Below are 16236 nucleotides of genomic sequence, written 5' to 3' on the forward strand. Positions count from 1 at the left end.
ATGTACAATCAGGTGACTCTTGATATCAATTGGCTCTCATCAAAATACAGAGACGACAGTTTGTATTCATGAGCAAACCTCTTTTTACAGTCACCTAAGTACCAGCTCGCTCCATTTTAGAAGCCAACTGATGAAATGGAATAGAACACCTCCAACATTCACATCAACTCAGATTCTCATTTGGTAACAATTCAACACAGAGATGGATGGTCCCTTACAAATCGAATAAAATCTTCCCACATTTCTATCCTTGACCTCTTCACTGAACTTTCCCTTTCCATGTGGAGACCATCAAATTTGTTGTCAAGCAAATTTCACAAGTCTAGTTAGTGACTTGTTTTCGATGATTATTTCTATGGTAGGTACTTCAAGCAAGGACACTGGACATATCCTATGGGTTTTTGATTTGACGTCATCTTCAATGTCACAGAGGTGAAATGGTGTAAATTGGCCGCTTGAGTGTAACTATGGCACGTTTCATAGCTGCTAAAGCTATGAAATTGAAATTTGACACACGTGACTCCCTTCGTTATGTCACTTCTGAGATCGAATTTCGTTTCAATCTGATTCTTGACTTGGCCACCAGGGAGTCAGAAGTGGAAACCTAAAAAGTGTGATATCTCTTTGAGTAACTCGTTTTCGATAAATTTTTTATGGTAGGTTCTCCTACCAAGGATACATCACATATCATATGTGTTTTTGATATGATCATTTAACCACTATACAATATATGTGACACAGGTTTTCAATTTTACCTTCTCTTCATGGTCACAGAGGTGAAAAGGTGTAAATTGGCCGTTGGGCTGTAACTATGGCAAGCTTCTTAACCGCACTGACTAGGCCTATTCATCACAAATTGAGTACACATGTACGTTATAGATTGACCTACATCAGACTGAAGGGTTGAACACAGGTACTGCCATTTTGGCTAGACCTCTAAATCCGAAAGCAATTAGAACTCTTTCGAAACCGGATATATCTTGTCTTCGTTTCTTCCAATTGGTCTTTGATAGACCAATTGGAAGAAACGAAGATAGACCAATTGGAAGAAACGAAGACAAGATATCCAAAATGAAAAGTTCCGCTGCAGAGTCATGACTACTCCGCCATTACCATTTATGACGATTACGTTGTTGACCCTTGAATAGATATCCTACCACTTTTATGGCTGCTAAAGGCCTACTATTATGTTCGGCTTTTTAGACTCATCCCAGCGTACAAATCGGGTATTGTCCGGTTTGGGATCTTATTGGTGAGTGGATCCAGTAATTAAAGAACTGGCTCTTGTTTTAGGTTAGGCAGTTTAAGGGCTGAACGAAAGACAATTTTTACGAGAAATTTAATATATTTATTTAGTGACGGGTGGGTGATAATGGTTGATTGATATGCTAATAGTTATCGGCCACAGTTAGTTTGCATTGTTTATTTCAAGAATTCATAGCACTTTAATAAGTGTTCAGAATGTTGAGAATATTTTGGCTGCACTGTCTTTCCACCGTATTTGACTCTGTTTTCTTGGCAATGACAAAAAAAACTGCCTCAACTCTCATTCATAAGACTTTTAGAGTAGTTTCCTGTCAAGTGATATGTAAGCAACTTGGAGATTTGTAATAATCGTAGATTTTTTTTGAATAGGTGACACCCTGCTGGTTGGATTTTAATGGATTTATGAAGTGCCTCATGTAGCCTTAAGATTTTGAAAACAGTTTCTGATTATCAGTTTTGAAAAAAATGGTTAAAGAGGTTGAATAGCGCCTCCAGAAGCAAGCAACAGCGCCACCCGCAGCAGAAATAAGCACTGCTTAGTGACGTCATAGTTTCCATATACGGCATCTCATTTGCATATTTTTACAACCTTATTTACTACGAGTTATAAATATGCCAGTAGCACGTGTATCATGCCGGGCGGCGATGTCAGGTGTTTCCACTATGGGTTACATAATCGGCTACAAAGAGGCCAGTGTTCTAGTAAATGAAGTTAGCAATGATAGCGAAAGAATGTTACGCAGTCAATAGCGATAGTAGTGAGTTGGAGAGAGGAGAAAATGGAAAATGGAGAGAATAGTAGTATGGATTTCGAGTCGCCGGTGGATTCTGGGCCGGTGGAGAGCGAGGCCCCTGATCCGAACAGTACAGAAGAAATGGAGCAGCATATTATCCAAGACTTGTTTGACAACGATGACGACTCAAGATATTTGCCAGAATTGCCGGCAATGAATATGAGTGAAGAGGAGATGGGGCCATTCCAGCCAAGTGATCTAGCTGTCACTCCTCATGGCAAATGTCGGAGCCTGTAGAGACGCTGGACTCGTCAGTACGCCAACGGCATTGCGGTGTTCCCCAAGGGTGGTGCAGACGCCAAGACGTGAGACTAACACCGGCCGGTGACAGCTGTAGCAGATGGAGCCACGCCACTAAAATTTTTCAAGCATCCGAATGGTACCTTACAGATCCACAAGGGGCGCGTTACCGAAAATGTTGCAAAAATCAATAACGTGATCGTAAATATTGTCATATTTTTCAAGATGAGAGTATGTGAATGATACGCAAACGGTAAACCAATGAAAGGCCAGTATCTACTGAACCTTTCAAGTAATTTGGGGGCCTTGAAACTCCTTATATTTATCAATGAAACCTTATTCCCGCCTAAGGTTTTGACCGGGCCGTCCAAAACTCCCCATTTTTTGGCGGGCCCTTCCCTTTAACTATGATAACCCATACGTTTATTCTAACTTGGCATGAACTCACCTCTGTGTAATATTAGGTACCAACAAGCCCAGGTAAACATGGCTGGAAACAATGGCTGTGTCTGAGATACACCAAGCTTGCCTAAATTCGCATCACATTTATTGTCAATAAACTTCAGCCAAAAATAACCATCTTTTGATCATCAAAAAGATCGTTTCATTCTCTTTCTGGTGATACCAACATCATGTTAGTTTGTAAACTGTTTGGTGTTGAAAATAAAGATTAAAAACAACCATTGTTTACTCACTTTCTTAATTACGCACTGCTAATTAGCATCAGAAACTCGGCTGATCACAGCCTGTGCTGGGAAATCCCCCGTTGCGGCAACACCCTTGACCTAAGCGAATATTTACAAATCTCACATTCATCTACAGATCAGCAGCTTTTGATTCGTACCCAATTTGCATATTAGAAAAATTCCAGAACATCTCATAAAATTAAATCGAAGTTGAGCCTTGATTTCGCCATGAATATACTACAAGAATCATAAAAAAAACTCCCCACAAATCTCGTATCGAAGGAAAGTGCAAAAAATAATTCAAAATGAACTTTGTATTGAGAAACTTGAATCAACGGCGACGTAGCGCCCTCGTTTTCAAAAGTAGATCCCCGTAATCCACATTGACTCATCGAACCAAGATGGCTGCTCCCATGTCGCCGATGGCTACGAGACAATACCACCATTGAATATTCATAGGTTGGAGGGTCTAGGCCTGTCAATTAGACGAGTGCATGTTTTTAACTCACAAGTACATGTTTGGAGAGGTATTGAAAAAATATTTGTTGTGGCAAGTCTACAGATATAAAGAAATTGTTTGATGAAAAAATTAATTTTGAATTTTGCTAATTTGGTGTTTTGAGATTTTTCTGCCAGTTGGCTGAAAAGAGTGGAAATTTTAATGTCTGTCTAATTTGTCGATTATCAAAACATTTCCGTGGTCAACTACCAGTTTACTTTTCACTATGTTCTTGCCCGACTGTCCGGAATATCATATCAAAATTTCAGATTCTCAACCCCACGCAGTATTTGATGTGTCGCGGTCAAACATTGACAATTGAACTGCTAAAAGGCTTAAGAAATCAATGGTGGTCTTGACTCTACACACCACTAATAGATTTTAAGCCATTTTTCTTTAGACATAAACTCATATAACTTTTTCCCAATATCTCACTCGAACCTAATATTTGCTGGGCAGAAAGACCACCGCCAGGGCATAAATCCATAGAATTTTGTCCGGTCATGACCATGATATTTTCTGGGTTTGGGGGTCTGAAGATTTTGGGGTCTTTTTTATCTTAATTTCATGCGTCCACCATATTTCACGGCTCAGCGGGTTATTTCTTTTCCGTTATCCATGCCGGTGAACATATGAGCCTCAAAGTTCATCAGAATGTTCGCCAGAAACAATTTGATTCATAATAACGGAGAAACTGCATTCTGATTGCGCAGATAGCACCCCTACTGGACAGTGAGACTACGCATTGATTTTTTCAAGTACTACTTTCCTATGCGATCTACGCTGATTGGTCAATTAGTGATGTGGAGCCAGACTGGCGTTCAGGAGGATGCCAACTTTTTGGAGGCTATTTCGCCACTTTACGTGAGTAAACCTTTTTATTTTAATAAGAAGAATGTTATTGGAAGAATAGGTTGAATAGATATTTCTTATGTCCAGATGTTGAATTCATTTTGATGCCTTTTGAAGATATTTGATGATTTTACCGGCAGTCTCCTATCAGCAATTGAGATTGCTTGGATCCCCCACTTTGCAACAAATTTAATTCATTTCACGGCAAGATCGTCAAACATAAGGCAGATTATGTCAATTTTTGAATAATTATTTTCCATTCAGGCAAGTATCTCCCCATTCAACCCAGTAGTTCGAGAGAAAACCCTTCAAAACTCTGGTCATGTTTGACCTACTTTCAACCCCTTTGAACTAACGAGCAGCTGGGCCAGTGACGGTTCGTCACATGACCAAATTCTTTGCTCTGATTAGTCAATTGGTCTGGTTGTTGGTAAACAGAGCCACGTGCTCTATTCCTCTTGATGAGTTTTAATGGGAATTTCTGTAGTTTAGGAGAAGAACCCTTCAAAACTTCGTTGGCAAAACAAGCCAAAAGACAACAGAGCAAGACTGAATTTGAAATAATACGCTATTTTATCAGAAAGTATCATCAATAACATTACTTATCCTTTGGATAAGTAATGTTAGCATGGTGTGAATTCTTTCAGTTTCATAGCCATCAAGCTCACAATATAGCTTTCTTACTCTTTTCACTTTCTCACTTCAGGTGATGACCAGTTTGATGTGATCAAATGCCATTTTGAAGCCACTGGTCGTGGACAGAGAGTAACACCTCCTGCTGCTGTCAGCTGCAACAACAGACTTCCTCCAGTTCTTCTTACTCCGAAGCACTTGTGGAAAGTCCTGGAACGAGTTAACGGAGGATCTTAGCAAACTGTTACCAACAATACAGCAATCGAAATTGCGCAATCAAGCCGAGATGTGTGTCAAAGCAGCATAGCAAATAGTGACAAAGGGTGGCAATCTTTGTTTCATTTTTGGATACCCCACGGATGTTAGCCTCTCTAGGACCATGCTGTGATACCTTGAGCATTTTTGAGGGTGATCCTTTACTTGATTTAAATAGTGCAATCTCAGAACATGGTGAAAGATTGGTGGAGACGGAAATTGTTCTTACCTATCGATAAGATGTGGACCTTGCTCAATTCTGCAAAAAGAAAAAAATGAATTTTGGTCAATAGCAATTGATAGTGTATTGTTTTGGTGCCAGTACTCGCAGTGAAAGAGACCTCAAAATGAGCCTGAAAGCAATTTTGGATAGATATTCAAAAACTAATGAATCAAATTCAAAGAACAGAGAGTGCAGATAGGAAAAGTGACTATGATCGTTTCAGGGAGAGTTTATCTGAGTTGGTTGTGGTGAATGTATGGGAAACAGTCAATGGCTGATCCTGAACCTGTTGGTGTTACAGTTAATCTACAAGGCACTGACAAGTATTGAAGGCAACATTCAAAGTGATACACCTCAGCGGCCTCCCACTGCCAGTCCAGTTGCCAACATTGAGTCTGACCCTGGGAAAAATTTGGCAGCAATGAACCAGGTACGTGACCTCCGTACACTCAGGGGAAGACCTGAGGACAGCAAAAAGGAAAACTCTAGAGTTGAAGGAACAACTTAGGGTGTGTTTAGAGGAAAGTTTGTCCCTTGCAAATCAGGCTGATCTCTTAAGCAGAGAAATATTGCAAAAAAATGTGGAGTTGAAAGCCTTGCTAAAAGAACATAATAAACTTCAGACTGATGTTTAGGACAATTCCTCTGAACGCCTACAATATTGAAAAATGATAGAAAGGGACGAAAACTTCGAGAACAAGGAAAAACTGTAACTGAAAATGAGAAAATTATAGGGCAACACATGGAAAATGGCTGTCAATTTGTTATATGTTTTTTGAAGGACCAAATAAAGAGGTCGCAAACAGAGTGCAGTACGCATCGTGAAGCGCTATCCGATCTTCACTCAACAAATAGCTGACTTAAGGGTGAAATGAAAACCGAGTGTGATTCCTACCTTGTTGAGATTGAGGATATTTAACACTGCTGGGCTACATCGGAAACTTGTCACAAAATCTGGAAATATACATTGAGATGTTGTCAAATGAACATTCCTGCTGGAAGTTGTGCATCAGCCATTAAATAAATGCAATGCTAGTTGTTTGTTTGACTGTGAAGTTGACTTAAAGGACTTGCCATCCATCTGAAGCATTTGGCGCTTTGCCGACAGAGACCACGTACTAGCCAAATATCACTTGGCAGACTCAATACTACAAAATGAGAGATACAATGTGCGAAATGCATTCAGATGGTAGCAGCAGGGACCACAGAAAGTATCTCGGGAATCAGGTTACCCTGTTGGGGTTGTCCTTAGTTTGGGATATATGATGATGCACACAGAAGATGCCTCTACACTCCTTTATGCTGCCATAGGTATTTTAAGAGAACTTTCAAATGTCTACCAGTTTGAAGCAAATGTAAAGGAAACGGAGGTTACTTTCATAGAGCTGATCCAGAAACTGATTGCCCTAATGTCACACAGAGCTAGTGTCAATAAAGTATACAATCGGGAGTTCGACAAAAAGCGTAAAGAAGTCCTTGGTGATGAAACCGTGCGACTTGATTTCATCTACTGCAATTCTCCTTTTCTGCTGGGACTCCACCATGAGAGTAAGAAGGTATTGAAACAGCTGCTGCAGGAAATTGGAGATGGAAAGCTAGGAAGGGACAAACTGAACCAATTCAAGAATTTTTCTTCCCCTGGGGAGTCAGCCATTTTGAGGTTCATCAGAGCTGCATGCGACGTGTCAGGGCCACGGGGAGATGACAAATCAGGACGCAGAGATGCGTGGGAAGCTTACTGCCACTAGCAGGGTGAGTCATCCCGGATGAAAAGCTACAGAAGCAACAGATTCAACAACTTTTGAAATTTGTTCCGTTCTCAATGGATGCTTCATGTGTTTTGGACTCTGTGATTCCCCAATTTGCCGTTGAAGGTTGAGAGATCATGGCATGCTGTACTCAAACTGTGAAGAAACCAGAACTTTTTTTGAAAACGCTACATAATTTGTTTGCTGGATTCGTGGCTGTATCAGACCGTCAACTTCACGATTTTCTCCCAGGTGGGAGGTCCTATGATGTTTATGACCAAGCCATCCATGAGAAAATGAAACACTGCCAACTCACCGATCTAACTGTGGAACAAAACCTGGGGGACCTTGACTATAGTCTGTTTATGAGACGTCATGTGTCACTCCATTACAGGTGCTTTATCAACATAATGAAGCGAAATCGAACCTTGTCTTCTTGGTTTCTTGAGAAGAGCAAAACAGAACACAGTCACCTTTTGTCACTCTCAGCTAAGAAACCCGCTCCCATTGAGATGCAGAAGTAGAGGTCATTGCTAAGAGGAAGTAGCATCTCGCATCAGTCCAGAGAAAGATTGAAGAGAAAAGGGCCAAAGCAGTCAAACGGAAGGCTGACCTCACTGAGAAGGTGAATAATCATGGTGACATTGCCTCACACCTCAGGATCTCAACAGGACTTTCAAACCAGATAATTTAAAGACCATCACAGTACAGATAGCAGCCCTGAATGCCGAAATACAGTACATCCTCTGTTGAAGTCATTCAAGCTGAACTGTGAAAAGATCAAAAAGAATCCGAAGACTTACCTGGCAACCTTGGCTGGTACCACAGCAGCTGGTGAGTTGACATTCATTCCATGAATAAGTAACCTTCATAAATAATAACAAGAATTCATTCATTCAAAATGCTACACTAATGTTAAAACATTAAAAATTGATCGCCTTATAATCCTTCTTTTTCAGACAACGAAAATGAACCCGCATCTGACTTGTCTAATGTTTTTGGGAATGATTGGGGGTGTAATATTGATTATTATAGGAACCCTTTCATCTTTGCCTACATTTGAATAAGAAACTTAAATGTTTTAATTTTCACTCCCAGGCTCTTCCCGAACTGATGGCAGTGCCAATGCTGATGAAGATGCAGAACCTGAAGCTAATACCAGTAGTAGCCGCATGGACGATGACGAATACTTTTCTTCAGACTACAAAGGCAATGGTAATGATTATGACAGCTCTGCTGGTTCAGATGAGGATCAATTATCTGAAAATGAAGATGAGACTAATAGTGAGTTTGAAAGTAAATCAGAAAACTTACACTCATTCACTCTTCATCGTACCAGTGCAGCAAATAGAAACCAACCTTAAACATGTTCAACTGTCATGACACTGACAGTATGATATGATGATGATGATGACAGTAGCCCATTAGGGTACATCGACAAGCAATTGCTAACTTACAGCAGTATCAGTCTCACAACACACTCACAGATGAATCATGCAACAGATTGCATTTATAGTACATGTGTACACTGAAGGAGTCATGGTATCTTTTAAATTTTCAGACCGTGAACCTGGAACGAAGCAGAAGTGTGTTGACACCACAGTTGATGAGTCAAAGTTTTGATCCTTCAAGTTTACTGTCCAAGGTACCAGGGTCGCAGAGTACTACGAGGATAACCGTCCTTGGAAAGACGGAATGTGCCATCGGAGAGGTTGTGAAGGTTATCTCCCCAGAAAGTGCTGTGGTGAACTTCATGGAGTGTGTACGGAGGAACTTGTACCACTGACCTGGATCTCCATATATAGCCACTGTCGCCAGTAAATTTGTAGTGGATACGAACTTTCTCATGACAACTGCAACCTGCAGAATGTGGAATGTTTCCAATCACAAAGCATTAGCTAAAACATTCTCTGCATATTGAAGAAGTACATTACTGTTTAGTAGTAGTATGCTTACTACATGTACACCCTTGTCGGAAAGTTTGAGGACACCAGTTTTTTACAATTTTCTCAAAAGCTACTGTGCCAACTGGAACCAAAGTTTTATGATATCTGGATCAACTTCTTGGTTATCATTTACAATAGGTTTGGTTTTTATTGTCAATTAGGTAAAAACGTTATGACCGATTTTCCAGAGGCATGGTTTTTTTACTTTTTTGTATGCAGATTTTTCAGCCGTTTTTTTGCAACGTTATCTGGACACTTTAACTAAAAGCAATTTCTAGCAAAAATTGGTAAGTTTGGTCAAAGGTTTTTCGGAAAAAATACAGTTTTTTGCCATTTTCTCAATGATATTTTGCTGGCCATGATGACACCTTTTGACACTGGCCCAATTATCATTACAGTGGTTATTGGTCACAATGATTGATGTGCACTCCAGCCAAATCCTCACCCCATGTCAGATTACCAGACCACATCAAACAATATGATGTGCACTTGGGCCAGGGCCTTAACCCATGTCAGATTACCTGACCACAGACAACAGGCCAAACCAATTGCAGTGCTGTTTCTTTCTTCTGTAAACATTCCTTTTAAGCCATCCACTACAGGAAAGACGTTTTTCTAAAACTAGGCACTTAAAATCACCGAAGCCCAGAAACAAATCATTACTTTTAACTGTTAAGGCATGGATAGGGTTTAGTGACCTAGCTTGTTGCTGAAATACACAGGACATGAGTTCACTTGCGATTGAGTGGATGGCTCAGACTAGCATTTACAGTAGGGGCGTGTGTCATTTTTTTTGTATTCCACATAAATATGTGATGGTCATTGGCTGAGGCCACTTAAAAAGATTAATTTGGTTCTCGTCCCCGCCCGTCCCTGAAATACGACCCGCCTCAAATGTTTTTTTATTTTTCAAAAAAAAATTTTTGCTCTTCAAAAACAAAAATGTTATATTTTATTTCCAAAACAAACACCAAAAAACGCATACATAGGGGATTTATATGTCCGGTACCGCCACCTATAGTATCCCAATGGTTCCTGATAGCTTCTCAGTATACAATCACCTGTTTTGTATCTGCAAATTATTATACATCATTAAAGTTCTTTGATATGAGTACTAAAAGTTTCTATCTTTTGACAATCTTGCCAAGTTCTGAATATTCCACTAAAAAACCCCTCTTCCCTGATTTTTTTTGTTGTGGAAAAGGACGGGAACCAACTTTTTTGTTAGATGGCCTTACTGATACTGCAAAACAAAATAATGTTTCTCCAAGTTGTTCTGTATATGAGACCATTCTGATTTATGTCTCCATGAAGCATAGGGGAGACAACCAGTTAACAGACTTGCAAAAAAATCGCATATGAGAACTCAGAGAACATGTAGCGACCACTTAGGATGCAGTAAGACTGCTGTGTCCACATGGGTAAAGCGACAAGAAACAGATGGCAACACAAGAGTGAGCGAGAGAGCAGGAAGGCCAATATCCACAACTGAGAGGCAAGATCGGACTGGTTCGTCCAGTCCAACAAGACCCCTTTCTCCGCCCAACGTAGCTCCAGGCTGAGCTGCAACAGCATTGGACAAGAATCAGCCGGGGGAAATAAGAGAGTGGCTGCAACAGGCAAACTTGATTGGACGTATTGCTGCCAAGAAGGATGTCCTAACTGATGCCCATAGAAGACAGCGCTTGCAATTTGCCCAAGTAAGATGATTTATACAAAGTGTAATTTCTAAAATTATGCTATAACATTTGTTTCAATTTGACACCAAAATTGTTTTATTAGAGTCATCAAAGATACAGGGTTTGAAATGACTGAAAAAATACAATGAGACGGACTTGGAAATCTGGCATTTCCTCTCCCCTGTGGTTCAAGATGAAATTATCTCCATGTTCTTGCAAACACCGAATTCCCCAAATCAATACATAATCAGTGGCATATTTTCTTTTCAGAATCATCTTAATTGGACAATAGAACAATGGAGGAGAGTAGTTTTTATAGACGAAAATTCATTTGTGGTTAGAAGACATGGTGCTGTCGGCTTCAGGGTAAACACTACAATGCTAACAACATCAAGACATGCCAGCGGAGTGGGAGGATCACAGTATTAATCTAGGGCTGGATGAATGACCGAGGCAACAGAACTCTTCAAAGGATACGGGGACGGTTCAACCAGAGACAGCATCGTGAGATCCTCGACAGATGTCTCCCATGTATGCACCATCACTTCCCAGATGGATTCATTTATCAGCATGATAGGTAGGCCTTATAAAAATCAGCTCTGATGAGTTTGAACAAGCTGCAGGCTAGATGTTCAATTCTCCCAAGGTCAAACACAAAAGCTGAGCTAACCCACTTTTTGATTCCTTTTTGTAATTTGTATGGCAGGAGTAATTTCAGTCAACCAAGCAGGTTATAAAAGTTTCCCATGAGTTTGTGGTTTACCATGCTGTTCTCCCATTCATAGCATATTGGGACAACCTGCATTCTTAACATATATAATAAATGATTTTACTTCCTTACAACATTCATTTTCAGGTCACATGACAGCCAGACCCTGTTAGCGAAAGATGAGCAAAATAGGTGGAATGCCTCTCAGCTGGATGTTTATAATAGGGCAGATAAGCTAATTGATTGCACTCCACGGCCTTCATCCTAGACATCTGCTATTGCACTACAGACACCACCTGCTGTGTTAGGTTTACCTGTCTTACTGGGTTCATTACATGATGTTATATAATGATGTGTCATAGATTGGTCAAGGAACAGTTGCTATATATCTTCAATGATTTTGATGCAGAGAAGCAGTGTATGCTTCTGCATTGGTTTCTATCTGATGTCCATGAAATTTCGTTCAAATATTGTAAGCTGAGGTAGAGATGATGATATTCATGAAGGAGTCTGTCATGAATGAACTGAAAACCTGATAGTGATAGTGGCTTCAAGGTGACCGAGGATGACTATCATAAGGCCAGAGTTTTCACTCCCGTCTACCCTTGGCCTTCTACCGGCTTGTGGTATTCGACTCGATGACTCGACGACGCGATGGCTCGATGACGCGATCGTTGCTATGGATTTTGCTAAAATACGGAATCCCATGATCCTGGTCTCCGGGCTACCGCTGCAACAGCAGAGGTTTTAGCTCGGCCTTTCCCATACCCAGCTACGGTATGTGGAAGGATGTGCCCCCCCCCTCCCAGCCATGGCCACTGAAGATTGGTCCCCGCGATTGATTTTGATATTTAAAGGACTCGCGGAAGTTTCATAGCATGCAAAATGACCGGAGATTTAATTGACAAACAAGCTTCTTTCTAGTGGCCAATGTCAGATGTCATGTGGTAGTCTGTCAACAATCGGAATTTCGCATATGTGCAGTTTTTTAGACTCAGTCACTCAGTCTCTCTTCCGTCCCTTGACATCTGCCCCCCCCCCCCATACATCAGCCCCTCTACATGCTTTCCGAAATTGGTGGCTTGCATTGGAACTAGCCTAACTTTTTCCCCATTGTCCGTCATTAAAGGCATTCAAGTGTGTTGGTCAACCATGACTATCTCCTTTGTCCCTCCACCACAGGCCTAGTTTCCCCTTATGACATCACTATTTCGGACACTCAGCGCCCCATTTCTGGAAAGGTGTATAGGACATTTAATATTGCCGTGCTGAACGGATATCCAGAGCCAACCTTGTCTCCAGGAACTCGCGTGTCATTTTAACATTGTAACTTCTGCTCGTAAAGAACCTGGGTAGGAGGTTGATCTGAACCAGCTATATTTAGGTGTATTCAGCTGTATTGACGGTAAAGATACCAGTGGCTTGCATAGCAACATGGCGCATGGTTTTATCAAAAATGCGAACTTGTAGGAAACGAAAAATGGTCGGATTAGATACGGTGAAAACAGCTGGAAAGGGGTTGGTAATGATCGGTTCTTTTTTATTTTCCTCCACTTATGATTCTATGTATAAATTACAGTCCAAGCAGTGATATTCTTTAAAAAGATTCCAACTTGATCACGTCATCGAGTCATCGCGTCGTCGAGTCATTGAGTCGAATACCACAAGCCCCTTCTACCCACTTTCAACCCTCAGGAGTCACATTTTGCCTTCTTTATTCCTTGATCGTACTTGTAAACGCATGGACTGCACTGCCATATCTATAGGTCATTCACTGCAGATCCTCATAGAAAATCTCCACTGTATTCTGATCATAATTGCGCCACAGTTACACACCATTGCGTCACCAGTGGTTGTGGCCTGATCACTGCCCCAGGGAGGACTATTAGGATTAGCATGGATGAGTATAAATCTGTGTAAACATCAGTCATATGGCACAGTTAGAAAACGGAGGGCCGAGTTGACCACATCTTGACCCCCAAGCTTTTGAGATCGCTAAGTCACTCCACAAACCCTTGGCAGATTTGAAGTAATATTCCTGTTTGTCACTGTTAAAGTTCACCTTGGGATTTCACCCCAGACTGACCATAAAATTCCTAGGCCAAGGTCTGCATGGTCTGTGTGTTAACAGAACAGGTAAAGATGAAACAGCATGCTTCATGCTAAACTGGACATCACATGATGATAGGCAGTATATCCACACCTGATGCATTGGAATTTTTTTAGCTTCAGTTGAAATTGGACGGATAGTTCTGACCTGGCTACAGGGAGTCTGTGTCAGTAAGTAGGCCACGCAATAGCATACATTATATAGGCTGTAGGGATGTGTTCTATTTGTAAGTTAGGTCGAGATAGAGGCAAGGCTGTAATATTGGCTCTAATTTTAGTTTTTAAAGTAACCCGCAAAAACCAAAAATTTTAATCTCGTTCATAATCGCTGCTTAGAGATATTCCCTTTAACAACACCACATTCTAAGCAGTAGCATGACATGACCCCCTAAGAAGAATGGTCCTAAGGGGTAAAAAGTTGTTTCAAAAGTTCAGCCAACATAACCACAAAGCAAACACATAAAAGTTACACCGTTGACCATTACTAAAGTCAATATCTTGTCAGCATATAAATAGGTAACACCTGCTGTGGCAAGCAGTCAGCCAGATATGCCAGAGGCGTTTAGACTATCTGTGATTACACCTCATTACCCTAATACCAAAATCATCGGGCAACTCAAAGAGAAACGCCAAGGCATCAATGCATTTGCCTTTGCAACCTAACGGGATCTGGCTGTAATGACCTATCCACAGGGCAAGAAATATTACAGTGTGCCTGCAAGAGCAGCCCTATTCTGTCATCGACTGGCCTCCCAAGGGCTGTGATATGAACCCGATTGAAAATGCTTGGGGAATAATGTCCAGAATTTTAATTATGAAGAAGTGCTTAATAATGATAATCTGTTGGAACGAATTAGGGAAATATGGAACTCGCTTGGGGTAGAGTATTTGGATGGGTTAGTGCAGTCGATGCCAAGACGGATGCAAGCAGTCGTTGATGCTGAAGGAGGTCGGACCCGCTACTGACTGTTCTGAGTGAATGGAATATTACGTGCTGATCTGGAAGTTGTTTGAGCTGTAGTTTAGGTGATAAAAATAAAAACAGTTGTGTGCTGCATCATTATCTTTTTATCTTATTTTGCTCATCAAAGTCACAGTGCAGTGTTCGCAATGAAATTCCAAGGCCACAGTCATCCATATATAGCCCCACCCTCCCCACACTTTGAAAATAATTTGATCACAATAACAGAGAGAAAAATGCAGAAGCAGAACGAGACGGTAAACACTGGAGTATGTGGGGGTCTATAACCTCCCATACACATTAGAAATTTAAGTTGAACCTAATGTGCACCAGTTGAGTTAGCTTTTAGAATTTGGTGTAGCAACGAAAAATTCTTCAGTATGACAAGAACTCCATCATGTAAAACATTTTTTGAATCGTTCCTACTGCCTTGTCCTGACTTGTTCAGCCTACACACTGTGGTAGGACACTGTTCAGTTACAGTCTGATTCATTCAAGTGGAGAAAGTTCCTGACCAGAGTGTGTATACCATATCAATAGGAGTTACAAAACTCACAGGCAGACGATGCCAGTAAGCAAGTTGGTCTGAGGGGTTATTATGTTGCTGAAAAGTCATGGTAATTGGGAGTATATTTTGGGCAAAAACCTCAAAAAGTGGTGCTTTCCAACAATTTTCTAACAACAAATCTGTGCTTAAAGTTGCTTTGGTTATTGTGTCCAGATGATGTTGCAAAAAAACGGCAGACACAATCTGCAGAGAAAAAAGTTTTAAAAACATGCCTCTGGAAAAAGGGTCATAACGTTTTTACCTAATTTACTATAGAAACCAATCCTATTGTAAATGATACGCAAGAAGTTTATCCGGATATGATAAAACTTTGGTTCCAGTTGGCTCAGTAGTTTTTGAGAAAATTGTAAAAAAGCTGGTGTCCTTAAACTTTCTTGCAAGGGTGTACATGGCCAAACAGACACCAGTTGGTATCACTACTTGTACCCTAGTTCGAAATTAATGGACTTGGATTCTGAAGTTTGGTTAACAAGTCATGACTATCCTGATTGTTTTATTTGTTTGCAATGGACTTCTTGAGAGCAGAAATGATTGCATGGGAAATGACAGTACCAGAGTTTTTTGATGATTCAATGTGTTTTCAGGCTTATTTAGCTTGAAGGTTATGCTTATATGTGATTTGTTGAAAGGGAAGCTATGGGAATAAATTGATGCAGCAAAATCAAATATTTTTTAAAACAAATTCATACCAAGTTACATGACAAACAAATACTCGACAGCAAGGATATGATGAATATTCCTAGATAGTGCAGAAAATTGCATTTAATAAGCAGTTTGCGGGGGTAGCCATGTTTGTTCAAATCTCCCGGGCGAATGACGTCATGGATGCAGTGGGGTTTTTTCATCAAGGCGAGTACTACTCGTTTCCACTAAGTTTCCAGACTTTTTTCTGCCCAGGTACCTTGGCTCAAACACATAGGGAACTAGACCTGCGCGTTCTTCTGCTGATGCACGGTTGTAATAGAAGGATTCATCGCCGGACGTCGATGAAGAACCCGAAGAAATTGAAGAACTGTCATCTGTCATTCCAAGCATTTGCTATTGTTCGAACAGCTGATTGTCACAATG

General features: G+C 40.7%; 1 protein-coding gene across 2 annotated transcripts in view; it reads left to right on the top strand.

Annotated features, from left to right (window-relative positions):
* The window catches only part of LOC135482658 (eukaryotic translation initiation factor 4E transporter-like), a 270349-nt gene that overhangs the window by 71537 nt on the left and 182576 nt on the right, over positions 1–16236 (top strand). The window lies entirely within an intron of this gene.

Source organism: Lineus longissimus, chromosome 2 (assembly GCF_910592395.1).
Source record: "Lineus longissimus chromosome 2, tnLinLong1.2, whole genome shotgun sequence".
Classification (NCBI taxonomy): domain Eukaryota; kingdom Metazoa; phylum Nemertea; class Pilidiophora; order Heteronemertea; family Lineidae; genus Lineus; species Lineus longissimus.